Source organism: Rutidosis leptorrhynchoides, chromosome 4 (genome assembly GCF_046630445.1).
Source record: "Rutidosis leptorrhynchoides isolate AG116_Rl617_1_P2 chromosome 4, CSIRO_AGI_Rlap_v1, whole genome shotgun sequence".
In the NCBI taxonomy this organism is placed as follows: domain Eukaryota; kingdom Viridiplantae; phylum Streptophyta; class Magnoliopsida; order Asterales; family Asteraceae; genus Rutidosis; species Rutidosis leptorrhynchoides.
In genome coordinates, this window is record NC_092336.1 from 531,686,088 (window position 1) to 531,713,391 (window position 27,304).

General features: G+C 35.6%; 1 pseudogene; it reads left to right on the forward strand.

Annotated features, from left to right (window-relative positions):
• The first annotated feature begins 19,153 nt into the window (after positions 1-19,153).
• Positions 19,154-20,433, forward strand: LOC139842579 (probable ribosome-binding factor A, chloroplastic; annotated as a pseudogene).
• Positions 20,434-27,304: the final 6,871 nt, after the last annotated feature.

A 27,304-nucleotide genomic window follows, 5' to 3' on the forward strand; every position in this document is an offset into this window, starting at 1 on the left:
TTTGATCTTGTCTTTCCCAAGTAAACTCGGGTCCCCTTTTGGCGTTCCAACGGACTTTAACAATCGGGATTCGGCTTTGTTTCAATGTCTTGACGGAGGTATCCACAATTTCAACCGGTTCTTCCACAAAATGAAGCTTGTCATCAATAGTAAGTTCCTCAAGAGGGATGACGATATCGGGTTCGGCAAGACACTTTTTCAAGTTAGATACATGGAAGGTAGGATGAACGGAGTTCAATTGAGGCGGAAGATCTAAACGATAAGCAACGGTTCCAATACGCTCCAAGATTTCGAAAGGACCAATATACCGCGGATTTAGCTTCCCGCGTTTCCCAAAACGGATTACACCCTTCCAAGGTGCGACTTTTAACATTACTCGGTCACCGACTTGAAATTCAAGATCGTTGCGTCGTTTATCGGTATAGCTCTTTTGACGACTTCGGGCCGTCCTAAGCCTATCTCGGATTTGAACGATTTTCTCGGTAGTTTCGTGAATGAGTTCGGGTCCGGTGATTTGCACGTCGCCTACCTCGGCCCAACAAAGAGGTGAACGACATTTGCGGCCATATAGCGCTTCAAAGGGTGCGGCTTTAATACTCGCGTGATAACTATTGTTATAAGAGAACTCGGCGAGAGGTAAGTGCTTGTCCCAAGCTTTTCCGAAATCAACCACGCAAGCTCGTAACATGTCTTCTAAGGTTTGAATTGTACGTTCACTTTGTCCATCGGTTTGAGGATGATATGCGGTGCTCATGTCTAAACGCGTTCCCAACCCTTCTTGCAGTGTACGCCAAAATCTAGAAACGAAACGGCCATCTCGGTCGGAGATAATCGATAAAGGTACACCGTGTCGGGCTACGATCTCCTTAATGTAAAGTTGTGCAAGTTTCTCCATTTTGTCCGTTTCTTTCATGGCCAGGAAGTGTGCGGATTTGGTGAGACGGTCAACAATAACCCAAATGGTATCATAACCGCCCGTCGTTTTTGGTAGTTTGGTGATAAAATCCATCGTTATCCTTTCCCACTTCCATTGCGGGATCTCGGGTTGTCGAAGTAGTCCGGACGGTCTTTGGTGTTCGGCTTTGACTTTGGAACATGTCAAACACTTGGAAACATAAGTAGCTACTTCCCTTTTGATGTTCGGCCACCAATATAGCTGTTTAAGGTCGTGGTACATCTTATTGGCACCGGGGTGAATCGAGTATCGTGACTTATGGGCTTCATCTAAAATAAGGCTTCGTAGGTCCCCATAACTAGGCACCCAAATCCTTCCGGCGAAATATCGGAGTCCGGTTTCTTTAACTTCGAATCGAGAGGTGAGGACGTTCAAGTGTTCGAGAGAGATGTTTTCATCTTTGAGAGCCTCATCTTGGGCTACCCGAATTTGGCTATTAAGGTTTGTGTGAATGGTGATATTCAAAGCTCGGACACGGAGAGGCACCACTCTTTCTTTTCGACTTAAGGCATCGGCTATTACATTTGCCTTCCCGGGATGGTAACGAAGCTCGCAATCGTAATCGTTCAAAGTTTCAATCCACCGTCGTTGTCTCATGTTTAGTTGCTTTTGATCGAAAATGTGTTGGAGACTTTTGTGGTCGGTAAAGATAGTACTCTTGGTTCCATAAAGATAGTGTCTCCACATTTTAAGTGCAAAGACGACGGCTCCGAGTTCGAGATCATGCGTCGTGTAGTTTCGTTCATGAATTTTGAGTTGTCGAGAAGCATAAGCAATGACTTTCGTTCGTTGCATCAATACACACCCAAAACCATGTTTCGAGGCATCGCAATATACAACAAAGTCATCATTGCCTTCGGGAAATGACAAGATAGGAGCGGTGGTTAGCTTCGTTTTCAAGATTTGGAATGCGGATCCATGTTCGGTCGCCCAAATGAATTTCTTTCCCTTGTGAGTCAATGCGGTTAGAGGACGTGCAACCAAAGAGAAATTTTCGATGAATCTACGATAGTACCCGGCGAGACCCAAAAATTGACGAATGTGAGTAGGAGTAGTAGGAGTTTCCCATTTACTAATGGCTTCGATTTTCGATGGATCGACTTTAATACCTTGGTCACTTACAACATGACCAAGAAATTGAACTTCCTTTAACCAAAATTCACACTTGGAGAATTTGGCATAGAGTTGTTCTTGTCTTAAAAGTTCAAGCACAAGTCGGAGATGTTGTTCGTGCTCTTCTTCATTTTTAGAATAGATCAATATATCATCGATGAACACAATAACGAATTTATCGAGATACGGTTTGCACACGCGGTTCATAAGATCCATGAACACCGCTGGTGCGTTAGTGAGACCAAATGGCATGACAAGGAATTCATAACTACCATAACGAGTCCGGAAAGCGGTTTTGGAGACATCTTCCCCCTTAACCCTTAATTGATGATAACCCGAGCGGAGATCGATTTTCGAATATACACAAGACCCTTGTAGTTGATCAAAGAGGTCATCGATGCGAGGAAGAGGATATCGGTTCTTAACCGTCAATTTATTTAGTTCACGATAATCAATGCACATTCGTAGGGATCCGTCTTTCTTTTTAACAAACAAAATCGGAGCGCCCCAAGGTGAATGGCTAGGTTGGATAAAACCTCGATCAAGTAGTTCTTGGATTTGACTTTGCAATTCTTGCATTTCAGATGGAGCGAGTCTATATGGTACACGTGCTACGGGTGCGGCTCCCGGGATAAGATCGATTTGGAATTCAACCGGTCGATGAGGCGGGAGACCCGGCAATTCATCGGGAAATACATCGGAATAGTCACTAACAATTGGCACATCATCGATATGCTTATCATCGGACTCGACTTTCTTAACGTGGGCAAGGATCGCAAAACAACCCTTACGGAGTAGTTTTCTAACTTTAAGGCACGAAACGAGGTTGAGTCTGGTGCAACTCTTATCGCCGTGGACAATCAAAGGTTCACCATTCTCGATAGGAATTCGGATTGCGTTAAGATCACAAAGAATGTGAGATTTCGTTTTGACTAACCAATTCATACCGATTATTACATCAAAGCTTCCTAGTTCCATGGGTATCAAGTCAATTTCAAATTCCTTACCCAAAATGTTTAACGTACACCCCCGGTAATATGTGTTGGCACTTAATAGTTTCCCGTTAGCCACCTCAATGGTATAAGTGGTATCTAATGGAAGAGGTGGAGTGCTAAAATAATGAGTCAAAGTCTTGGATACAAAGCATTTATCGGCACCCGAATCGAATAAGCAAGAGACATAAGAATTGTTGAGAAGGAACGTACCCGTGACTAGTTCAGTGTCATCCCGGGCTTCCTCGGTGTTGATGTTGAAAGCTCGGCCGCGCGTATTGGTGTTATCTTTCCTCTTCGGGCATGCATTTCTGTAATGGCCCGTTTGGCCACATTCATAACAAGTGCCCGTCTTTGGTGCATTGGGCCATTTTCGAGCGACGGGAGTGGCACTTTTACAATCGTTGGCCTTATGACCAATTCCTTGGCACCGGTGGCAAATTAACTTACTACATTCGCCAAAGTGATGTTTGTTGCATTTGTTGCAAAGAGGTAGGTTCCCGGCATAACCTTTCTTGCCGTCGGAGGTGTAAGGCTTCTTAGCAAAGTTGTTGTTGCTTGATTGGGAGGGTTCCCACTTTCTTTTGTTGCCGCCCGATTTATCCTCGGCCTTAGGTGCCGGAACTACGATTTCGTCAACCGTTTCAATTAGTTGGCGAGCCATGTTCATAGCGGCTTGATGAGTAGTGGGTTTGGATGACATCACCCCTTGTTTGATGCTTTTTGGAAGACCGAGCATGTAGAGCTCAATCCTTTGAGATTCGGGGTTAACAAGATTAGGACACATCAAGGATAGTTCGGCGAAGCGTTGATTATAAGCTTTAAGGTCGTTTCCGACCGCTTTCAAAGCTCTTAGTTCTTCCTCAAGCTTTCGGGTTTCTTCGCGCGGAAAATATTCAACAATCATCTTTTCCTTTAGATCGGCCCAAGAGAGGGCATGAGCTTCATCGGTACCCACCGATTGTACATAAGTATTCCACCATGTAAGAGTGACACCGGCGAAGGTGTGAGTGGAGTATTTGACCTTGTCTTGGTCCCGACAACCGCTTATGCTAAAGACGGCTTCCGTTTGCTCAAACCATCGGGTGAGCACGACCGGTCCCCCGGTTCCATCAAAAGTGTGAGGTTTGCACCCCATGAAAGCTTTATAGGAGCATCCCTCGTTTGAGTTTCCGGCTCCATTGTTGTTGTTGTTGTTGTTGTTGTTGTTGTTGTGGTTGTTATTATTATTGTTGTTGGACGAGTGACCGGCCATGGCCGCATCTACGGCGGTAGCTATCATCCGTTCGAGAGCTTGTTCGGGAGTTTCATTGCGGCGTACACGACGAGGAGCCATTGTTCCTTCAAGACACAATAATATCATTGATTAGTATTCTCAATAATACTAACCGTGATATAGAATAAAGATAAAGAGAAGTTTTTCCTCGACTCGCCTTAAATTCTTTATGCCATAATGTCGGAACGTTCATATGAGTCACCGTAATATAATCCCGGAAATTATATTACCCTGATTCATATGTGCATTCGACATTATTCTATAAAGTCAAGGTGGCGTGTCAATCAAATTAAACAACGTGAGATTAAGATGAACTAAGAGTAGATATGAGTAGAAGCGTTCGAGTATAAATGCACAAGTAGTCAAGTAATTCCTACTTCAAGTCTATATGCCGGTTGTAGTCTAGACTCATCAATGTACCCTATGACTCGGGGTTGACACTAATGAACTCTAAATCCCTACAACCAACGCTCTGATACCATCTGTAGCGACCCGACCAAATCGTCATTGACGGCGCCGTCTACTTAGGTCCCGTTACGTGGTCATAAGTCTTTAAAACAACGTTTGACCAAAAGATATGTCGCATTCATTTCAAATGTAAAGGTTGTTCAAGTTTTACAAGAATAGTTCCACCACAAGTTACGATACCAAGTTTTAAGTACAAATGAAACTTATGCGACACGATTTAAAAGTATCCAAAAGACGCTCCATGTATGCATATATACTCGACATCCAATGCAAGTATCAAAATAATGAGCGGAAGCATGTATCATGTATCGTTCAAGGACCTGAGAAAAACATAGAAATCTGTCAACGAAAACGTTGGTGAAATCATAGGTTTAAGTAAGTAAGTACAAGTGAACCACAAGATTTGCATCAATGAAATAATAGTAATACATTCCAAAAGTTTGTTTCACGAGCACCCAATTATCAAAGCTTAACATTCCTTCCATTGTATACCCCATCACTTAGTGCTAGAACAAACACTGATTCTCGAAAATATATTTCATCCGTAGACGGTAGCGAACCGTCAAAGATGAGGGTTGTCAACCCATATGGCCATATAACATAAGTTCTCGCTTACACCCGGCAAGTGTAACTAATGATAATCGAATTGAGGATTTTTGTTCTAAACTCGTATGTAGAATGTTTGTTTTCCCGTTCTTGTGTTCACTTAGTTCAAAAGAATCGTTTATGTTTTCTCATCCCAAATATAAGTTCAAAAAGAGTAAAAGTGGGACTATGATCTCACCTTGAGTGCACGAGTAGTAAAGTACTTCAACAAGTAAACGTGTGCAAAGAACAATGCTAGTCTTGACCTAAACAATAGGTTTGTATCAATAATGGTAAACACGATAGGTCAAAGATGTTCAATTAGTCCTATGGCTCGTTAAGACTCGATCATAATAGCATGTGAATCAAATTGTCACGTTTCATGCAAGGTACAAGTATAAAAACATGTTAGAACGATTGCACAAATATTTGGTTAAGTTTGATTAAAAGTCAAACTTTGGTCGGTCAAAGTCAACGAAAGTCAACACGTTCGGGTCGGGTTCCGAACTATTTTTCTGAGGTTTTTAATCATATATGAACATGTTAGAACAAGTTTCATGTGAATCGGAGGTCCGTAGTATGCCAAACATTTTCCATAAAATGGACACCGGAGACAGAAACTGGGCAAGGCTTATGCCGCGCCGCGGCCAGGCCTGTCGCGCCGCGACAATGGCCGTGGCCTGGTCCCAGGCCTGTTTCACTTGTTCTAGACTTGGTCAATTTTCAAACAAACGCAAAACTCAAACCGTAAACAACTAGAAGACGTATCTTATACCGTTGGAAAGCTCTTTTGACAAGGAACACAACTAAACATGTTTCACCAAACAAAAACATCATTTATAATAGCCGAAAACTCATCAAGTGATCATTAAACGTTCATTTTTAAGGTTTCAAGTTCTTCAAATGCAATTTGAGTTTCGGGAAACCAATTCACACATATAATATGCCGTTTTGAAGGTAATGAAACATACATTACAACCAAACACTAATAATTAACATTCCATGGCATTCAAGCATCCAAAAATTCATGTCAAGAACTATCAAACCCTAGTCAAACATCTCAAAATCAATAATCATGTTTTTGGAGTTTCCTTAATCAACCTATACATCAAATTGAAGCTAGTGATGCTAGTAACACAATTAAAACATCAACTTTCAACATCTAACAACATATGATCATCCAAAATTCAAGAACAACACACCAAAATTCAAGTTCATGTTAGTTACACTAAAACAACGAGATCGAGCATATAAATCATATATTCATGTTAGACTTGAGCCATAGACACTAATTAACACTTTTATAAGTTAAAAACATCAAGAACACAAAATCTAGTGATTTTAGAAAGTTACCCAAATGAGATGAAGTTGGTACCAAAATGAAGAGGATGAAGAGAGGATCACGAATATGTAATTTATTTGGTTGCTAGCTCCCTAATCCGGATTTAGATGATGAATGAATGAGAAAGGAAATTGGGTGTGTTCTTGCTAGAGAGAAAGAGAGAGAGATAGGGAGATGGTAATGAATGGGTGAAAGGGGTTTGACCCTTTGACCTAGTCAAGGGTTTGATCCCTTGTCAAGTTTAGTCCCTCAACTTTCGTTCGGGTGCGGGAATTACCTAAACGAGATAATTTAAAACGCGTATCAACGGGAGATGTTATAAACATATAACGGACTTTATATTAGTATAACGGAAAAATAAATGGAAAAAGGCGGGATGTTACAGGTACTATCGTAGATTCATCGAAAATTTCTCTTTGGTTGCACGTCCTCTAACCGCATTGACTCACAAGGGAAAGAAATTCATTTGGGCGACCGAACATGAATCCGCATTCCAAATCTTGAAAACGAAGCTAACCACCGCTCCTATCTTGTCACTTCCCGAAGGCAATGATGACTTTGTTGTATATTGCGATGCCTCAAAACATGGTTTTGGGTGTGTATTGATGCAACGAACGAAAGTCATTGCTTATGCTTCTCGACAACTCAAAATTCATGAACGAAACTATACGACACATGATCTCGAACTCGGAGCCGTCGTCTTTGCACTTAAAATGTGGAGACACTATCTTTATGGAACCAAGAGTACTATCTTTACCGACCACAAAAGTCTCCAACACATTTTCGATCAAAAGCAACTAAACATGAGACAACGACGGTGGATTGAAACTTTGAACGATTACGATTGCGAGCTTCGTTACCATCCCGGGAAGGCAAACGTAGTAGCCGATGCCTTAAGTCGAAAAGAAAGAGCGGTGCCTCTTCGTGTCCGAGCTTTAAACATCACCATTCACACCAACCTTAATAGCCAAATTCGGGTAGCCCAAGATGAGGCTCTCAAGGATGAAAACCTTTCACACGATCTCTTAAACATTCTCGTCTCTCGATTCGAAATTAGGGAGACCGGACTCCGATATTACGCCAGAAGGATTTGGGTGCCTAGTTATGGGGACCTACGAAGCCTTATTTTAGATGAAGCCCATAAGTCACGATACTCGATTCACCCCGGTGCCAATAAGATGTACCACGACCTTAAACAACTATATTGGTGGCCGAACATCAAAAGGGACGTAGCTACTTATGTTTCCAAGTGTTTGACATGTTCCAAAGTCAAAGCCGAACACCAAAGACCGTCCGGATTACTTCAACAACCCGAGATCCCGCAATGGAAGTGGGAAAGGATAACGATGGATTTTATCACCAAGCTACCAAAAACGACGGGCGGTTATGATACCATTTGGGTTATTGTTGACCGTCTCACCAAATCCGCACACTTCCTTGCCATGAAAGAAACAGACAAAATGGAGAAACTTGCACAACTTTACATTAAGGAGATCGTAGCCCGACACGGTGTACCTTTATCGATTATCTCCGACCGAGATGGCCGTTTCGTTTCTAGATTTTGGCGTACATTGCAAGAAGCGTTGGGAACGCGTTTAGACATGAGCACCGCATATCATCCTCAAACCGATGGACAAAGCGAACGTACAATTCAAACCTTAGAAGACATGTTACGAGCTTGCGTGGTTGATTTCGGAAAAGCTTGGGACAAGCACTTACCTCTCGCCGAGTTCTCTTATAACAATAGTTATCACGCGAGTATTAAAGCCGCACCTTTTGAAGCGCTATATGGCCGCAAATGTCGTTCACCTCTTTGTTGGGCCGAGGTAGGCGACGTGCAAATCACCGGACCCGAACTCATTCACGAAACCACCGAGAAAATCGTTCAAATCCGAGATAGGCTTAGGACGGCCCGAAGTCGTCAAAAGAGCTATACCGACAAACGACGTAACGATCTTGAATTTCAAGTCGGTGACCGAGTAATGTTAAAAGTCGCACCTTGGAAGGGTGTAATCCGTTTTGGGAAACGCGGGAAGCTAAATCCGCGTTATATTGGTCCTTTCGAAATCTTGGAGCGTATTGGAACCGTTGCTTATCGTTTAGATCTTCCGCCTCAATTGAACTCCGTTCATCCTACCTTCCATGTATCTAACTTGAAAAAGTGTATTGCCGAACCCGATATCGTCATCCCTCTCGAAGAACTTACTATTGATGACAAACTTCATTTTGTGGAGGAACCGGTTGAAATTGTGGACACCTCCGTCAAGACATTGAAACAAAGCCGAATCCCGATTGTCAAGGTTCGTTGGGATGCCAAAAGAGGACCCGAGTTTACTTGGGAAAGACAAGATCAAATGCAAAGGAAGTATCCTCATCTATTTGTGAATTCAGAAACGCAAGATCTCGAGGAAGAAACAACGACTACTACGCCTACTTAAATTTCGGGACGAAATTTCTTTTAAGGAGTAGGTAATGTAACATCCCACCTTTTTCCGTTTTCTTTTCCGTTATACTAATTTAAACTCCGTTATATGTTTATAACATCTCCCGTTAATACGCGTTTTAAAATATTCCGTTTAGGTATTTTCCGCACCCGACTACAAACTCGAGGGACTAAAATTGACACGGGGCAAACTAGTTGACTAGGTCACCTAGTCTACCCCAATCACCACCATTCAACCATCTCTCACTCTCTCTCTTTCTCTCTAGCAAGAACACACCCAATTTCCAAATTCATTCAATCATCATCTAAATTCGATCTAGGAGGCTTACAACAAAATAAACTACATATTTGGAATCCTCTCTTCATCCTCTTCAATTTGATACCAACTTCATCTCATTTGGGTAACTTTCTAAAATCACTAATTTTATGTGTTCTTGAGATTTTTGAGTTATAAAGTTGTTAATTAGTGTCTATGGCTCATTATGATGTCGTGTATGTAATTTGTATGCTCGATTCGTTGTTTTTGGCGTAACTAGTTCAATATGAAAATTACTTGCTAAATCCTTGATTTTGGATGATCAAATGTTGTTAGATTGTTAAAGTGCATGTTTTAAAAGTGTTACTAGTATCATTAGCTTCGTTTTGATGTATAGGTTGATTAAGGAAACTCCAAGAACATGATTAATGATTTTGAGAACTTGGATTAGGGTTTGATGAGCTTTACATGAACTTTTGATGCGTCAAATGCTATGAGATATTGTTGTTAAGTGTTTTGTTGCAATGTGTGTTTGATTACCTTCGAAACGGCATAACATACATGTAATTTGGTTGCCCGAATCATAAAATGCGTTTTTGGAACTTGAACTTTGATTATGAATGTTTAATTGCGGTTTTTGGTTGTTATAAGTGGAAGTTTGATTGATGATATGTGTTTAGTTGCATTCCTCGTCAAAATACCTTTCCAACGATGTATGATAGGCGTTATAAGTGTTTGCGGGTCAAGAATTGTGTTAGAATTGGTTTTGGCTCGTGCATAGTTTGAAAGACAGAAAAATAGCTGAACTACAGGTCGCGCGGCGCGCACCATACCCCGCGCGGCGCATCAAATGGCCTGGACAGATTCTGACCTCCATGTCCCTTTTAACGTGAAATGTTTGACTAGCTACCGACCTCCGATTCACATGAAACTTGTTTTAATATACTTGTATATGAATAATTAGCATGGAAAATTTGTCCGGGACCCGACCCGAACATGTTGAATTTTTCGTTGACTTTGACCCGACCAAGTTTGACTTTTTGTCAAACTTAACCAATTAATTATGCAATCTTCCTAACATGCTTTTATACTTGTATCTTGCATGAAACTTGACAATTTGCTTCACATGCTATATTAATCGAGTCGTATTGAGCCATAGGACTAATTGAACATCTTTGACCCTTCGTGACTATCGTTATTGATACAACCTAATTGTTTAGGTCGAGACTAGCATTGTTCTTTGCACGTTTACTTGTTGAAGTACTATTTCACTCTTGCAATCAAAGGTGAGATCATAGTCCCACTTTTACTCTTTTTGAACTTATATTTGGGATGAGAAAACATAAACGATTCTTTTGAACTAAGTGAACACAAGAACGGGAAAACAAACATTCTACATACGAGTTTAGAACAAAAATCCTCAATTCGATTATCATTAGTTACACTTGCCGGGTGTAAGCGAGAACTTATGTTATATGGCCATATGGGTTGACAACCCTCATCTTTGACGGTTCGCTACCGTCTACGGATGAAATATATTTTCGAGAATCAGTGTTTGTTCTAGCACTATGGATGGGGTATACAATGGATGGAATGTTAAGCTTTGATAATTGGGTGCTCGTGAAACAAACTTTTGGAATGTATTACTATTATTTCTTTGATGCAAATCTTGTGGTTCACTTGTACTTACTTACTTAAACCTATGATTTCACCAACGTTTTCGTTGACAGATTTCTATGTTTTTCTCAGGTCCTTGAACGATACATGATACATGCTTCCGCTCATTATTTTGATACTTGCATTGGATGTCGAGTATATATGCATACATGGAGCGTCTTTTGGATACTTTTAAATTGTGTCGCATAAGTTTCATTTGTACTTAAAACTTTGTATCGTAACTTGTGGTGGAACTATTCTTGTAAACTTGAACAACCTTTACATTTGAAATGAATGCGACATATCTTTTGGTCAAACGTTGTTTTAAAGACTTATGACCACGTAACGGGACCTAAGTAGACGGCGCCGTCAATGATGATTTGGTCGGGTCGCTACAGCTAGCATGTATGTAGAAATGTGTAAGTGATTGCAAGTAAGTAGGTTGTATATGTAAACATATAATTATTGCACTCACTAAGCGTTAGCTTACCCCTCTCGTTGTTTATATTTTTAGATGCAGGTGCGGATAAGGGCAAGGGGGTTGTTGGGCACTAGGTGTCCCTTGTTGATGTTATGTTGAAGCTTTTAGAAGTTGGCCTACGTTTTGGGTAGTTTAGTCTCAAACCATGCTAAAGGGGTCGTTTGGATTATAAATTATCATTTGTAGTTGGTCAAACTTGTATCACATTCGTTAATGGCCTTGGTGCCTTGTTGTAAACATTAAACTCGTAGTATGTTTTAACGAGAAGTGTGATATGGTTTACATATTTAATTGGCGCGTAAATGTGTATCATAAAAAAAAAAAATTATCGTACGGGGTACGGGTTGGGTTGTTTCAATTGTGATAGTCATGATACAAAGGATGTTTTCAAAAAATTTAAATTTGAAGTGTTTAAGCGTAAGATGTATCCATCAATGGATCTAACGGTTGTTGAAGAAATGTCATAAATGATAATTTCGGTGGTTTGATGTGATAATTCATCACATAATGCGAATGAATATAATTCATGAGAATCAGAATTGAAGAATGTACAATGTAACATATTAATGTGAGATATAAATATTTCTTGGGTATTACCTACCCGTTAAAATATTTTCACAATTAACAGTTTGTACAAAAGAGTTTTAATTACAGTCTTTATGAAAATATACGTACATATACATTTTCCTTTAGATGTAATCGTGGATTTAATGAGTTAATATAATATTAAACTCATTTGATTTACGGTTGAAATGAATAATCTCCAAAACCTTAGAGATTTCATAATTGTCGCGAAATATTTTGCTAATGAAGTTATGAATCAATATATTCATCGTTACACTTGATTTATTATGAAATGGAGTTTATTGTGTTGAAGCAGTGATTAACAATTGTTAAGTCATTAACAAAGGGTATACATCATAGCATATTAGTGATATGAATTAACCAAGTAGTACATACTAGTTGAGATTCACACGTAATTGCTTAGTACGACAAGATTTATTATTGTTCCAAATCATATATATATAAGGTATACATATATAATTCTTCACGAAGAATGAGTCAATACATCTTAACTCATTATTACTAATATTCCTTGGTATCTATGGGCGTATGATGTTGATGTTTGAGGTACTGAGTGTGATGTTGAGGCGTGAGATGCGGATGTTGTTGTTGATGAAGCTGATGCTGTTGGTGGTGATGTTGATGGTACTGTTGGTACTGGTGGTGATGCTGGTTATGCTGCTGGTGCTGCTGATGCTTGTAGAATTCGCACCATATTCTCCAGAGCCACCACTCGAGCGCGAAGCTCATTGACTTCTTCTACTATTCCGGAATGATTGGCGGTTGGAACAAGGGGATGAATAAGATCTAGAATCTTCGATATTATATAATCGTGTTGGGGTACCCTGGAAAGAAGAGAGAAAATGGTGTTTCGGACTGGTTCGCCGGTAAGCGCTTTAGTTTCTTCACCAAAAGGTGAATTCGCTTGGTGGAAGGGATCACCCTCTTCTTGCCTCCATTGATTGAGTTGACTACGAACCCATCCCCAATTCATCCAGAATAGATGATGACTGATTAGTTTGTTCGTTCCAGTTACACTGCCATTGGAGCTCGAGGAGTTCGAGGAATCCATATTATGTGTTTGGAGTAGGGTTTGATATGAAATGAGTGCTGGATACTGAGTGATATATTCATTTCTTTGAATAAGTATATATATAGCAAAAGATTTCCGTAATTTACGGAGGAAATTTAGGAAAAGTGTTAGACAAAGTCTATTGGGATATATATGATAAGATATGATGTGTTTATACTCCATTTATGTAATAATGGCAGTATGACGTGTCGAGATAAAATGATAAGTATGAAATTAGATAATCTTTTGATTAAAGACTTTCAATTCGTAATGGCCTATTCAGGTCTAGGGGCTTGAGCTATAGGATCCTTTAAATCGGTAATCCAAACCCTTCCATTCTAGAGTTTCGTAGACGCCACTCGTCAAGAAAATTCAATGATCAAAATAACGAGAAAGCAAAGATTTTTAAAAGTAATGAATATGAATAGTATAGATTTCAAGAATCATGGATAACATTTCATGTAATACATATATAATACACAAAACCATGATAGTACTTAGGAAAGTGAGCAGAGATCTTAGATTGACTTGGCATTCTAAGGAAGATTAAAGAATTTAATAAGCCTAGTTCCTAAGGTATAGTGTAGCATTTAACAATTAAAGGCAACAATTAAAGACACTATGGTCAAGGAAAGTTGTAGTCCTACACTGCTAAGGTACCTAATTGTATAAGGCACACTTAAAATGCAATCCTGGTTCTCTACAACAACCTGCTCTGATACCAATCTGTCACACCCCCAAATAGGGCCTGGGGTATTTGTGACTAATTATATCAAATCACAGTTGTATAAACGAGATCGACTCTATATGAGACGTTTTATTGAGTTTTGCAGCGAAAGATAAATAGATTACATTGTATTTAAAGCATTAAATGTTCTTTAATTGATATGATATGTAATGAAGACTCCAAGCATAGCAAGCAATCATCATCAAAGCAGCAGATATACAGCGGAAGCAATATTTAAGTACCTGAGAATAAACATGCTTAAAAAGTCAACACGAGGTTGAGTGAGTTCATAGGTTTATTATAAATCAATAGTTCAGTATAGTATTAGACAACAAGATTTAAGTTTAAAGTTAATTGATACCCATCATATCAATCTAAAGAGTTGCTGTAGTTTGTAATATCGCGACTAAATAGAATTTTACCCCGAGACACCTTGAACAGTCAGTGTCAGTTTGAATCATTATTATGTAACCAAGGACCAGAGGTCAAATAATTAGAGACGTTACTCTCAATAGCGCTATTCATAATAACTAAGTTTTCATTCACCAAGCAATTAACGATATTACGGCAGGGATTTAGCATGACAAAGCACGTATTCAGCATAAAAGTTTGAGTACTTGTGTCTAACGTAAAACAGTTATAAAAGTTGCGCATGTATTCTCAGCCCAAAAATATATATAAAAAGGGAGCAGATGAACTCACGATACGATATGATAGTTTGTAGTAATTATGCGTATGACGGTACTGAACAAATGTAGAGTTGACCTTCGATTCGTGAACCTATATCAAGTATATATATTAACACATATACTTGTAATCGAATAAATTTATATATGTTATTTCATTTGTTATGTATTTCTGTAGTTATATTAATATATGTATATGTATATATATATATATATATATATATATATATATATATATATATATATATATATATATATATATATATATATATATATATATATATATATATATATATATATATATATATATATATATATATGTTTGATTGGTATTATATTAAAAATATCTAATTTGTTATATATGAATATTTGTATAAAAATGTTAATATGTTTGTTATATACTTATATGAAATATAATTGTAGTATATGAAATAAGTGTATTCAATGTACAAAATATTTATTTGTAAAAATAATAGTTTCGATAATAATGATTTACCAATAATTATAATAATAATGGTAATAAGAGTAATTTTAATACAAATGATAGCTTTACTAATAATTATAAAGTAAAGATGATAGTAAAGACGATAATTTTTGTAAAAATGATAATAACGATAGTAATTTTTAATAATAATAATACTTACTTAATAATAATAATAATATTCCTTTTTGTAATTATAATCATAATCATAATCATAATAATAATAATAAAAATAATAATAATAATAATAATAATAATAATAATAATAATAATAATAATAATAATAATAATAATAATAATAATAATAATAATAATAATACATATATTAGTGATAACAAAATAATTTTAGTAATAATGATAATAATAATAATGACTTTAATACTTAGTGATAATAACGATAATAATAATAATACTTGTAATACTTATAATAATAATACTTATTCAAGTCATGATAAAACTAATATTAATAGTAATTAGGATAATAATTAGAATAATAATAATAATAACCATAAATAATAATTCTAGTATAATATTAGCAATGATAATAATAATAATAATAATAATAATAATAATAATAATAATAATAATAATAATAATAATAATAATAATAATAATAATAAATATAAGAACTACCTTATAAGGCTTTTTCCAAGAAAATGCCCAAGGCGGGACTTAAACCCGAGACCTCTCGCTAACATGCAAACACACAACACCACTCGACTGCTTCTGTCTTTTTGTTTTTAATCCGGAACTATTTTTATTTAACCTGTTTTTAAGTTTTCATCATCTTTTTCAACCCAGTCGACCAGTATCATCATATCATGTTTTAAGGTCGAATTAAAACGTGCAAATTAAATGGAAACACTCATAAACTGAAAAGGGTGTTCTTGATAATAAAAAAAATAATAATAATACAGTAATATTACTGCTGCTGCTGTCGCGAGTTTTAAAAAAAATTAAATCCTGCTTTTGATTTTGAGAACGTTATAGACCAAGATTACAACACGAAAAAGATTTCATTTCACTCCTAGAAAATTTCTAAGCAATCAATTGAACTTGAAACACAAAAACAATTACAAATTTCGCGATGATCAATCTATTTGACTTTTGAAATCAAAACTTTGACTCGAAAATTAAACTTCGATACGATGAATTGGAACTTGATAATTTGCAGATAGTTTACATGAATAATTCCTAACAAGACTGCATTTATAGATTTTGTAATGGATTTCGAAATCGAGATTTTGATTTAAACATGTCGTAACAGGGGTCGATGAAAGGAAAAAAAAATATTTCTGTTTAATTTATCAGCAATTGCAGTAATTTATAATTGATAATTGGTAATGGGGATGATTCGGTTAACACTTGTTTGATTAAACAATAGTCGTAGGTGTCGACAAGGAATCACACAGAGGAAAATAAAAAAAAATTAAAAGCAGATAAAATAAATAAAAAGCAGATATCTTGATGGATTTTAAAGGCTGATCATGATAATAAAAAAAATAAACAGATAAAGCAGATCACGATTTTAAAGAATATATATAAAAATTTTAAATGCTGATAACCTAATTTAGGTATTAGGTATTCTTTTAATTTATTTAACATTAGTATTTAATAATTATATTAATAATAATAATAATAGTAATAATAATAAATAATAATAATGCAAATAATAATAATAATGATAAAAAAACTTATTACTAATGATAATTTTAATAACCATACTTATCCTAAAAAAATACTAATTTTACTAAGATAAATGAAAATAATAATAACTTTTATTATTTTTATAATAACAATAATAATAGTAATCATAATGATAATTATAGTTATAAAATTAATATTAATTGATAACTAATATTAGTAGTAATAATAATAATAACTATAATACTAGTGATACTAGTAATATTAACAATACTAATAATAATAATAATAATAATAATAACAATAATAATAATAATAATACTTGTAAATGATAATGGTTAGAGATATATTATTAAAATGATATTAATAATAATATTAATATAACAAATAATTACTAATGCATAATTATTTACGAATAATTGTTCGTGTTTGTCGAAGTTTAATGGAATTAGTTTAAAAATTTTGAGGTTCAGTTCAGCTGACTTTGATTATCGTGTCAGAATCACATAAAGATTTAGTTTAAGTTTAGTCGGAAATTTTCGAGTTGTCATAGGACATCATGAAACCTATAGGCCAATGGCCCTTTGCTAAATAAGTAGAAATTTTTATATTTGCTAGATTTTATTTCTATTGAATTCGTGACTTCAGTTAAAGAGGCAAACAAGAAAATACAATAAATTAGTAGAATAGAATGGGCTTAAATGTTGTAGTTGTAGAAAATTTTATATATGGCTATATAATTACACGAACCTTTTAATAATATTTAACACCATTTTTTGGCGAAAAAGAAGAAAATATATTAAACAAGGAGAACTTCATTACAAATATGAAGTATCCGAAGACATTACAAGAACAAAAACAACTCGTACAAACCAAGAACAAAACTTGGCCACTAAACTTAATGGAATACGAAGTAACATAACATCTAAACGTTGCGGATGAGCACCCGAGGATTATAATGCCAACGTAAAACTAAAGACTTGAACAAGATATAAATGGTAGCCTTGAAAAAAAACCTTCATCTTAATACTCCTAACAACATAGGATAAACACGAAAGTTGAATATTTGGTCAAAAAGGATCGCTAAGAGTATATGACGAGTATGAATTAAATACATATGTAACTACACAAACTTATTTTGAATATTTGTCACTTAGAGTATATGACGAGCATGAATTAGAAACACATTTCGTCAAGTTAATCGTTTTTTGAAAAGTTAAGAATAAATTAAACAGTTTCTAATACACATTTTGTATTAATCATCAATTTGATTTGATTATTATTAGTACTAGTACTAGTATTAGTATTGGAATTAGTTAATACACCAAAATTTTAGAGTGGAAACGTACAAATTAATCATGAGTTATTCGCAGTTGACTCGTTAAAATTTTAATTTTACCTATAATCCGAATGAAATAGAGTTCAACGGAATATTAGACATTTAGACATGTTTATTCTATACAAACTAAAGAAGTAATTTGACCTTTTTTCAAATCTTGAAGGATTAATTTGCAATAATAAAAAGTACTAAAGATCTCTGGCTAACAAGAAGATATAAGACCGATTGTAACGGTGGGCAAGTGACGGGGTCACTTGCCTTGCTGGACAAAAGAAATGCCAGAATCATAGGTAACGGCCGGGCACTTGGTGGCGTCTCTGTGGCGTCCTGGAGAAAGAAATGAGAGAAGAAACGGACGGCACTTACACGTGGATGATTGTGGTTGGCGAAGACATCTTGACCGGTGCTGATTAAAAAAAAATTGAGGGGAACAAACTTTGTTGCTAGATGTTAGAGATGCAAGAAATCTAATTTAGAGCTTGGATTAATCATCATCTTCATCAAATTAAACTAAGGTTCATGGTTTGGGGCAAGTCACGAAGGAGAGGGAGAGGGAAGAAGGGAAACATAAACAAGAAAATAAAATGAAACAAGGGGCGTCCCAAGTTTTAAATGGGTAATTAAACTCATACCCGATAATACATTATTGTATGTTTTTCAACAACATTTTTATTCAAAACACTAACATAATAAAAAATAAATTAAATCAAACATAATAAATAAAACAGGGAAAAAAAAATGTCACCTCAACATTCCACTAAAGTAACACTAAAAAAGAAACACCACTACTACTTCACTCAAAAAAATAACACTTCCTGCTCATTGAAAAAGTACAAAAGGTAACACGTCATACTAAAAAAAAAAAAAAATGTGCAAAAAGATAACACGTCCTACTAAAAAAAATAAAATTGCAAAAAGTCAAACCGCCCACGAATGGTCTAACCCATTTATTCCTGGGGACTATCTTTTTAATTTCCTTTGTATCTCCATCGATCAAATCCAATCACAATCAATTTAAATTTCAATTTCAAATCAAAGAAGTTAATAAAGTAGTAATTAAATACGCTAGTAAAATGCTGTCGTACTCAATCTTCACTACGGTCACCATTAATCACCGTCTTCCACCTTTAACAACTACCACAACACGCTTCTCCGTATATCCGTCATCGTGGACGTTACCTTCATCAACAGCATCATATAAAATAACCAGTAGAAGAAATAATTCAATAATTTGTATGGCGAAGGAAAGGAGAGTGAAAATGGTGGCCAAAAAGATACAGAGAGAGCTTTCTGATATGTTGCTGACCGACCAGATTTTACAATACGCTATCTTGCCCAAAGCTGCTCTTGGTGCTGACCGCTACTTGTCTTCTATTACTACCATTAGTGATGTCGAAATCTCATCAGATTTACAGGTATCTTAATCTAGCCTTTTTATTGAATTTAAGTTATTATATGTTTATATGATATTTGTCTGATTTATATGATATTTGATCAGTTCTTACTATTATTATTCACGAACCTGTGTAGGTGGTTAAGGTATATGTATCTGTTTTTGGTGATGAACGAGGAAAGGAGGTAGCCATTTCAGGGTTAAAGTCAAAAGCAAAGTATGTTCGTGGTCAATTGGGCAAGCGTATGAAACTACGCTTGACTCCTGAGATACGCTTTATCGAAGATGAATCATTAGAGAGAGGAAGCAGGGTAAGAATTTATGAATTATTGAATGTTCTTCACATGTACATTGTTGAACTAATATTCAGCATTTTCTGAGCAATATATGATATATCTATTTTCTTTTACGACTTTCTAAATTTCTATGTAGAATTTTTAAGACTGTTATCTTTCTCGGTAATTTTGTTAAGATTCCTTAACCTGCATTCATATTTTGTTAAGATTGGTCTGTTAAAAATATAGACTTCTGGAGAAGAATGTTAATTGTTTGTTTAAATGACACTGACTAGCCTTTCTGTTCCAAAAATAGTTAAGCTAGGCTAGAAACTAAATAGTAGTCATGAAGAGTGAAGCCTTTCTAGCAGGCTAAAAACCTTAACTTTGATGGTACAATTGGTTAAACATTAGGAAATTTCAGAGTTTTCTTGTTTCCCATTTTGTATGTTCATGTAACATGTTATCCAATTGCAATGTGCATGCACCAATGGCACGAAGAACCTGTCTAAATTTAAGCTAACAGATTCTTATGTTCAGGTGATTGCTATATTAGATAAGATTAAGAGTGAGAACAAGACTGGAAAATCTAGCGGGTGAGCAAAATGAGGCAACCAATCCAAATGAAGATGATGAAGATTGGCCGGATGATGACCCTGATGATGACATCATCTATGTGAAGTAGTTAGCGCGTTATCTTTTGCATTTTTCTTGTGATCCAAGCTTGTTTTACTTCATGCATGCTTACTCTCCCCTGTAGTGGCGACTCCAGGATCAAAACTTAATGGGGTCCTAAAAAAATTTACCGCAACTAATTATGAATTAAGGGTACTTTACTGGTTGTTTACCTTCAAAAAACTATAAATTCTAAATTTATATGGGGTCATGTGGTAAAATTTTGTGGTGTCCTGTAAAATTTAAAGAGTACTTCGTTAAAAAAATTTCCAAATTAATGGGGTCACGGGACCCCATTGGTTACAATGTAAAGTCGCCATTGCTCCCCTGGTCAGTTCTCTTTCTCAATCATTTCTGAATGTGTACGATGAATTTATGTGAAGAATGGCGTCTGTTTTCCTCATACATGAAAAGAATGCTTTGCAAGATGGGCGGGTCAGGAAGATTGGGTATCGGGTAATGGATCAAAGGGGGTCTGGGTTGAAACAAGTCATCCTTTCTGCACGTCAAAATGGGATGGGTAAGTTTTTTTTTTTTTTTTTTTTTTTTTGAAAGGCAACAATAATTATTATTATTAATACGACACTAGCAAGATGCTAGGATACAATACACTTCATCGACTTTTAACACACAATTAAACACGAATATAACCAAACACGACACACGAAACATGACACGACACAACATTCCTAAAGCCATCACTCGAAAAGTCCTATAACACACGATTTTAAACAAGACGCGGCATATGAAGGATCGAACCATCAGGATGTCTCTAGATAATCAAACCAACACACATTACCTAACCACACAAGGGCAATCACTCGATAGAGTGTGAAATTGGAGCAACTCGAAGCACACAAACAACAAACACGAAATCAAGCCAATAATCCAACCACACAATCACATCGAGAGGTGATAATGTAATATGTCAAGGTGGTTTTACAAGAAACAAACCATGATAGAGCGACCGCCACATGAAGAAACTACTAACCACCAGATCCAACCGAGATAGAAAACCACCTGCTACCACTCAAAAACACGAATAGAACCCCATTCAAAACTCGAACCCGAAAAGACCAAGCCACATAACCCGAACCCTGAAATGCAATGCAACCCGAAATAACGCAACCCACGAGACAGGGTACTCAAAACTCTTAAAACCACGAAACCACACGAATCCATCATCCACGAACCTACAAACTCGAATATGGAAATATGAAGCTGAAATCACGAACAAAAACCCCCCACGAATCCATCATCACTGAAGGTATTTTTAAGATGGAGCAGCAGCAGGCCGAATCCAGTGTGGTGGTAGCAGACAACCGACAGGGGGATCAACACGACAGTGAAAGGAATGAAAAAGAAGCAAGGGCACTAACCGTACAAAAACCGACGACCACTGCAGTGTTGTGAAGAAAGTAACTCCGGTGACCAGTACAATCGCCGGTTAACAAACAGCCGGCACAAAAACGACAAGAACCAGTCCCCCAAAGTCCAAACACCACTCACCTCCACCGCAAACACCACAGGAATCCAGATCTGCTCAAATTAATCACCGACGAGAGACGGAAGAGGTATGAAAAGGCACGCATGAAGGACACAAATAGGAAAACAAGGAAAAGGGATGGAGCGAGATCCAGACCACCGGCGGAGAGCCGGTGGCCGGAGGAAACAAGGCGGCACTTTTTTTTAAAACTAGGGTAAGAAGGTTTAGGCGAGAGAGTTTTTAAAACTAGGGATGGGTCAAGTTTGAAGGACATGCAAACACTTTCTGTTACTTAATTGTTAACATTTTATAAGATAAATTATTCGTTCACTACGGTTACGAAAACACTTTTATGAGTTCATAATTAAAATCCTTAGAGTATTAATGCATAACCTGGTGATCCTTTATACAATACTGTTATAAAATCGTTGGACCTGTGTAGTCAACAATGTTTGCTCGTGCATACTGGAACAAAACTTGTTATGTAATGTTATTTAGTTATTATTAGTATATCATCTAAAAGAATTTTGTTCATTTATGCATATGTGACGACCCGGAAATTTCCGACCAAATTTAAACTTAATCTTAATATGAATTCGACATGATAAGCAAAGTCTGTAATATTGAGTCTTAAAATTTAAACTGTTTCCATGAATTCATTTAATCTTTGATTATGTCCGACGACTCACGATACGATTACTTGTAAATAAATATGCTTATATATATTTGTATATAATAATATGAATTATTAGGTATTGTAATTGTTAGAATTAGATACATAAAATAATGATAATATATAATAAATATTATTTATATATAAATAAAATATACAGAATATATATTTTGTGATTTCAAAATTATTTAGTAAACGTCGATAACACTCATTTGTTATTCGATTAATATTAAAAATAAGTTTAATTTGTGAGATGTTACAAATAAACGTTGGTATGTAATTTTTATTTAATAAATTACTGACCGTTTTATAATGACTAAAATGAATAAAGTTAATTAATATAAAATTCGGGATTTTTTCGGAGTATTCTTATCCGCCTCTGATTAACGAAGAGGTACGAAATTTAGTCCGTAATAGGCGACGACTAACTAATTTAATTGCACGTTTTAATTTTTAAATATTATTATATTATGTATTTACATTCACAATTCACTGGATTCACAAATTGATTGATAATTACTATTGTAAAAGTTTAAGACATTCACTTCGTTACAAATTACTTTTGATGATTGATAATGTGATTGAAAGATTGGTTTACTTTTCATTTCTATCCGTGATATTTCGTATTATTAATTCAATTACTGTGGCTAATTGACTTAGTGAGTGTTAATATTGTTACATGTCAATTCTCACTTTACAGACTTTTATTTATATACATATACATAGATGCAACTTAATCAACCACCACAATCCAATCTAATTGATTATTTCTTCCTTTCTCCTTTCTTCTATGACGACCAAAACAAACTTGATGGAACCCGGATGCAAACCCACTTTCTACTCTTATTACATTCAACCAAGAACCATAGTTAAACCACCACCTTTTCCTAATCAAACCACCACTCAAATTATCCTTTTTATTCTGTTGAACAATACCACGAAACACATCGAGGACCGTTGCTATATGAATTTGTTCGACAACAAAACCCATTCAACAGAATCGCCTTAGAACCGCAACTATCTTTTGTTAACCTTTACATTACTCCATATTATGTCTGTTTCTGTTCGAAAGGTAAACTCACCATCACCTGTATTTTTTTTTCTTCTTCTTGTTTATCTCTACTTATCGAGCACAAGCACTCATTTGATTATCACCCACATCATCTAAATTGCTGTTTCAATTTTTCTGTAAACCGAGACCCAAAACCACCTGCTAATGCTACTATTGCTGCCTCAGTTTTCCTATCAAGTCACAACTCTTTTCAAATCAAAATCACCACCACCATTGACAACCCAAGAACACTTTAAAGCTCTTTTGCTACAATTAATTCGAAGGGCTACTGCTATCTTCCTTCCTTTTTACAACCGAGAACAATCACTACCAATTACCATCCATGATCACCTTTAGCAAGGAAACCCATTTAAACATCATATTTTATTACTACAACTGCTATCTTCTTTTCGTTTTCCTGTTTAGTTCAAACCATCACCATCTCTAAAACCGTATGCTACAACTATTTCTGTCTCTACTACTACTGCTGCAACGATCATTTTATTCTGTTTATAGTTTTCGTTTCCAGCACAATGAAACCCCTTTATTTAACTTCCTGTTCGGATAACACCCAAACATATCAAACAGGTGTGCTGCTACTTTGATTTCGTTTCTAATAAATCTTGTTATGGAGAGGAGATGATGGAAAATAAAAGTGTTTAGTTTACAGGGAATATGAGAAAAGATAAGATAATGATTATGAATAAAGAGTGCAGTGGTTGAACGAAACTATACCACACTTTTGTTTGAGATTTTTGTCCACTTGAGAACATAGAATATTAGAACAAGTATTTAAATTGCAAGTGGAAACGAATAATAATCCATGGCAGACCGTAAGGGACCACATATAGGGACGTGTTGATTTTTTTTTATGATGAATACGAAGGGTTAGATGAGACGTTGTTGATGACAGCTTCCTTGTTTGCTTTTTATCTAAAAGAATTGTTATTATCTTGTGAACTGCATATTAAACTAGGATTATAATGATTTGGTCGTAAAAACAAGTCTAGTCATTTTATATTAGGCTGTATTCCAGGTTGGTAACAGGTTGTGTTCCAAAAATTCTATTTTCCATCGAGCCCAAATTCATCACACCCGCTCATTTCAATTAGGTTGATGATAACTTAGTATGATTTTATTAAGTTTATGATATACACGTATAAAAGATGATGATCATCCTCATAAATACTAGCAATGATGTTTGATATTGATGATGATGATAGTATTCGGTGATGATGTTTAGAATGATGATGATGACGAGATATATTCGAATAATGGTACATGAGATTAGGATGGGTATGTATAAAGTTGATGATTTGTTTCTGTTTCTCATAACCACGAAAACAAGAACCCACAAACCCACAGAGTTCCATATGCATCGGGCTATTTTTGGACTGCACTATTATTGGGTTTAGTTAATTTGGTTGTTGGGCTGCCTTTCTATTTGGGCCGAAGGAACTGATTAAATATATATGGTATACAATGTTAATTAGAAAAGCAAAGATAGAAGGATGGTTTAGGGGTGTTTGTCTTATACAAGAGGTCTTGGGTTCGAGCCCGGCCATGTGCAATTAATTTTCCTTTTTGGAGCTTGTTTCATTAAGGTAGCACATTTATTATTTTTGTTATTATTATTACCATTATCATTATTATTAATTAAAGTTGGTCATCTTATTAAGATTAGCAGTATTAGTAAAATTATTATTTTATTATTATTATTATTATTATTATTATTATTATTATTATTATTATTATTATTATTATTATTATTATTATTATTATTATTATTATTATTATCAAGATTTTATATATTATTATCATCATTTTTACTAACACTACTATTATTTATTATTATTATCATTAGTAGTATCCTTATTTTTATAAAAATATTACAACTTTCTATTATAAATATTATTTTACCAAATAAAGTAATAGTTATATAAAAAAACACATCTTAATAAAATCCTATATATATATAAAGATATTAATCTTAATACATTATTTAATATAAATAAACTTAGTCGATTAAATGTGATATGTGTTAATATATACAAATGATATAGGTTCGCGAACCCGAGGCCAACCCTGCATTGTTCAGTTGTTCAATATAGTAAAATGTATTTTTACTACAAAATACATTAGGTGAGTTTCATTATTCCCTTTTTATATACATTTTGGGCTGAGAATACATGCAAATGCTTTATTAACTGTTTTACAAAATTTATATGCGTGAGTTTCATTTGCCCTTTTTACTCATTACATTTTTGGGCTGAGAATACATGCAAATGCTTTATTAACTGTTTTACAATATTTATATGCGTGAGTTTCATTTGCCTTTTTACCCTTTATATTTTTGGGCTGAGAATACATGCGCAATTTTTATAAATGTTTTACGAAATAAACACAAGTAATCGAAACTACATTATATGGTTGAATTATCGAAATCGTATATGCCCCTTTTTATTAAGTCTGGTAATCTAAGAATTAGGGAACAGACACCCTAATTGACGCGAATCCTAAAGATAGATCTATCGGGCCCAACAAGCCCCATCCAAAGTACCGGATGCTTTAGTACTTCAAAATTTATATCATGTCCGATGGAGGATCCCGGAATGATGGGGATATTCTTATATGTATATTGTGAATGTCGGTTACCAGGTGTTCAATCCATATGAATGATTTTTTGTCTCCATGTGTGGGACGTATATTTATGAGAACTGGAAATGAAAATCTTGTGGTCTATCAAAATGATGAATTTTATTGTTTTATGATAAACCTATGAACTCACCAACCTTTTGGTTGACACTTTAAAGCATGTTTATTCTCAGGTATGAAAGAAATCTTCCGCTGTGCATTTGCTCATATTACATGGAGTTGTTCATAGCATATAGAGGTCAGAACCTCGCAATGGGACCAACTGTTGAAGACTTCGTCCAGATGGATTAGGACGGGGCATTTCAGTTGGTATCAGAGCGATGGTCTTAGCGAACCAGGTCTTGCATTAGTGTGTCTAACTGATAGTCGTTAGGATGCATTAGTGAGTCTGGACTTCGACCGTGTCTGCATGTCAAAAGTTTTGCTTATCATTTTTGTCGGAAATCGTTTGTTTATCATCCTTAAGAAATTACCTGCTTATCATTCTAAGTCTAAACACATCTTCCTGCAATGATTGCATGAATAGTGTATAGACAAAATTCGTATCTTAGCGTATCTGCTAATTCATATCTTAGCATATCTGTTACTGTAGACTTTGCCTGACAACATCCGTAGATTCCTCCGTAACTTATGGGATTTTAGTATTATATATGCATATGTAAATTATGTATTACAGGGTACTAATCTACATCCTATAATCTATTTCTTATCGAAAATCCTTCATCTAATCGTACGAGATGAATCCCTCAAACAGTTCGAGTCCCTCAGATTCCGATAGCTATTCCGATAGTTATTCCGATAGCTATTCCGATAAGGATGTTCACCTAAGCTCCGAAAGCAGCGTCACCAGAATGAATCAATCAATCAGCCATCCTCAATTCATCTGATGGGTTCGTAGCCTACTTAATCATCGAAGACAAGAAGAAGGTGATCCCTTCCATCCACCACATTCCCCTCTTGGCGAAGAACCTGAAGCACTTACCGGTGAACCTATTAGAAACACCATTTTCACCCTC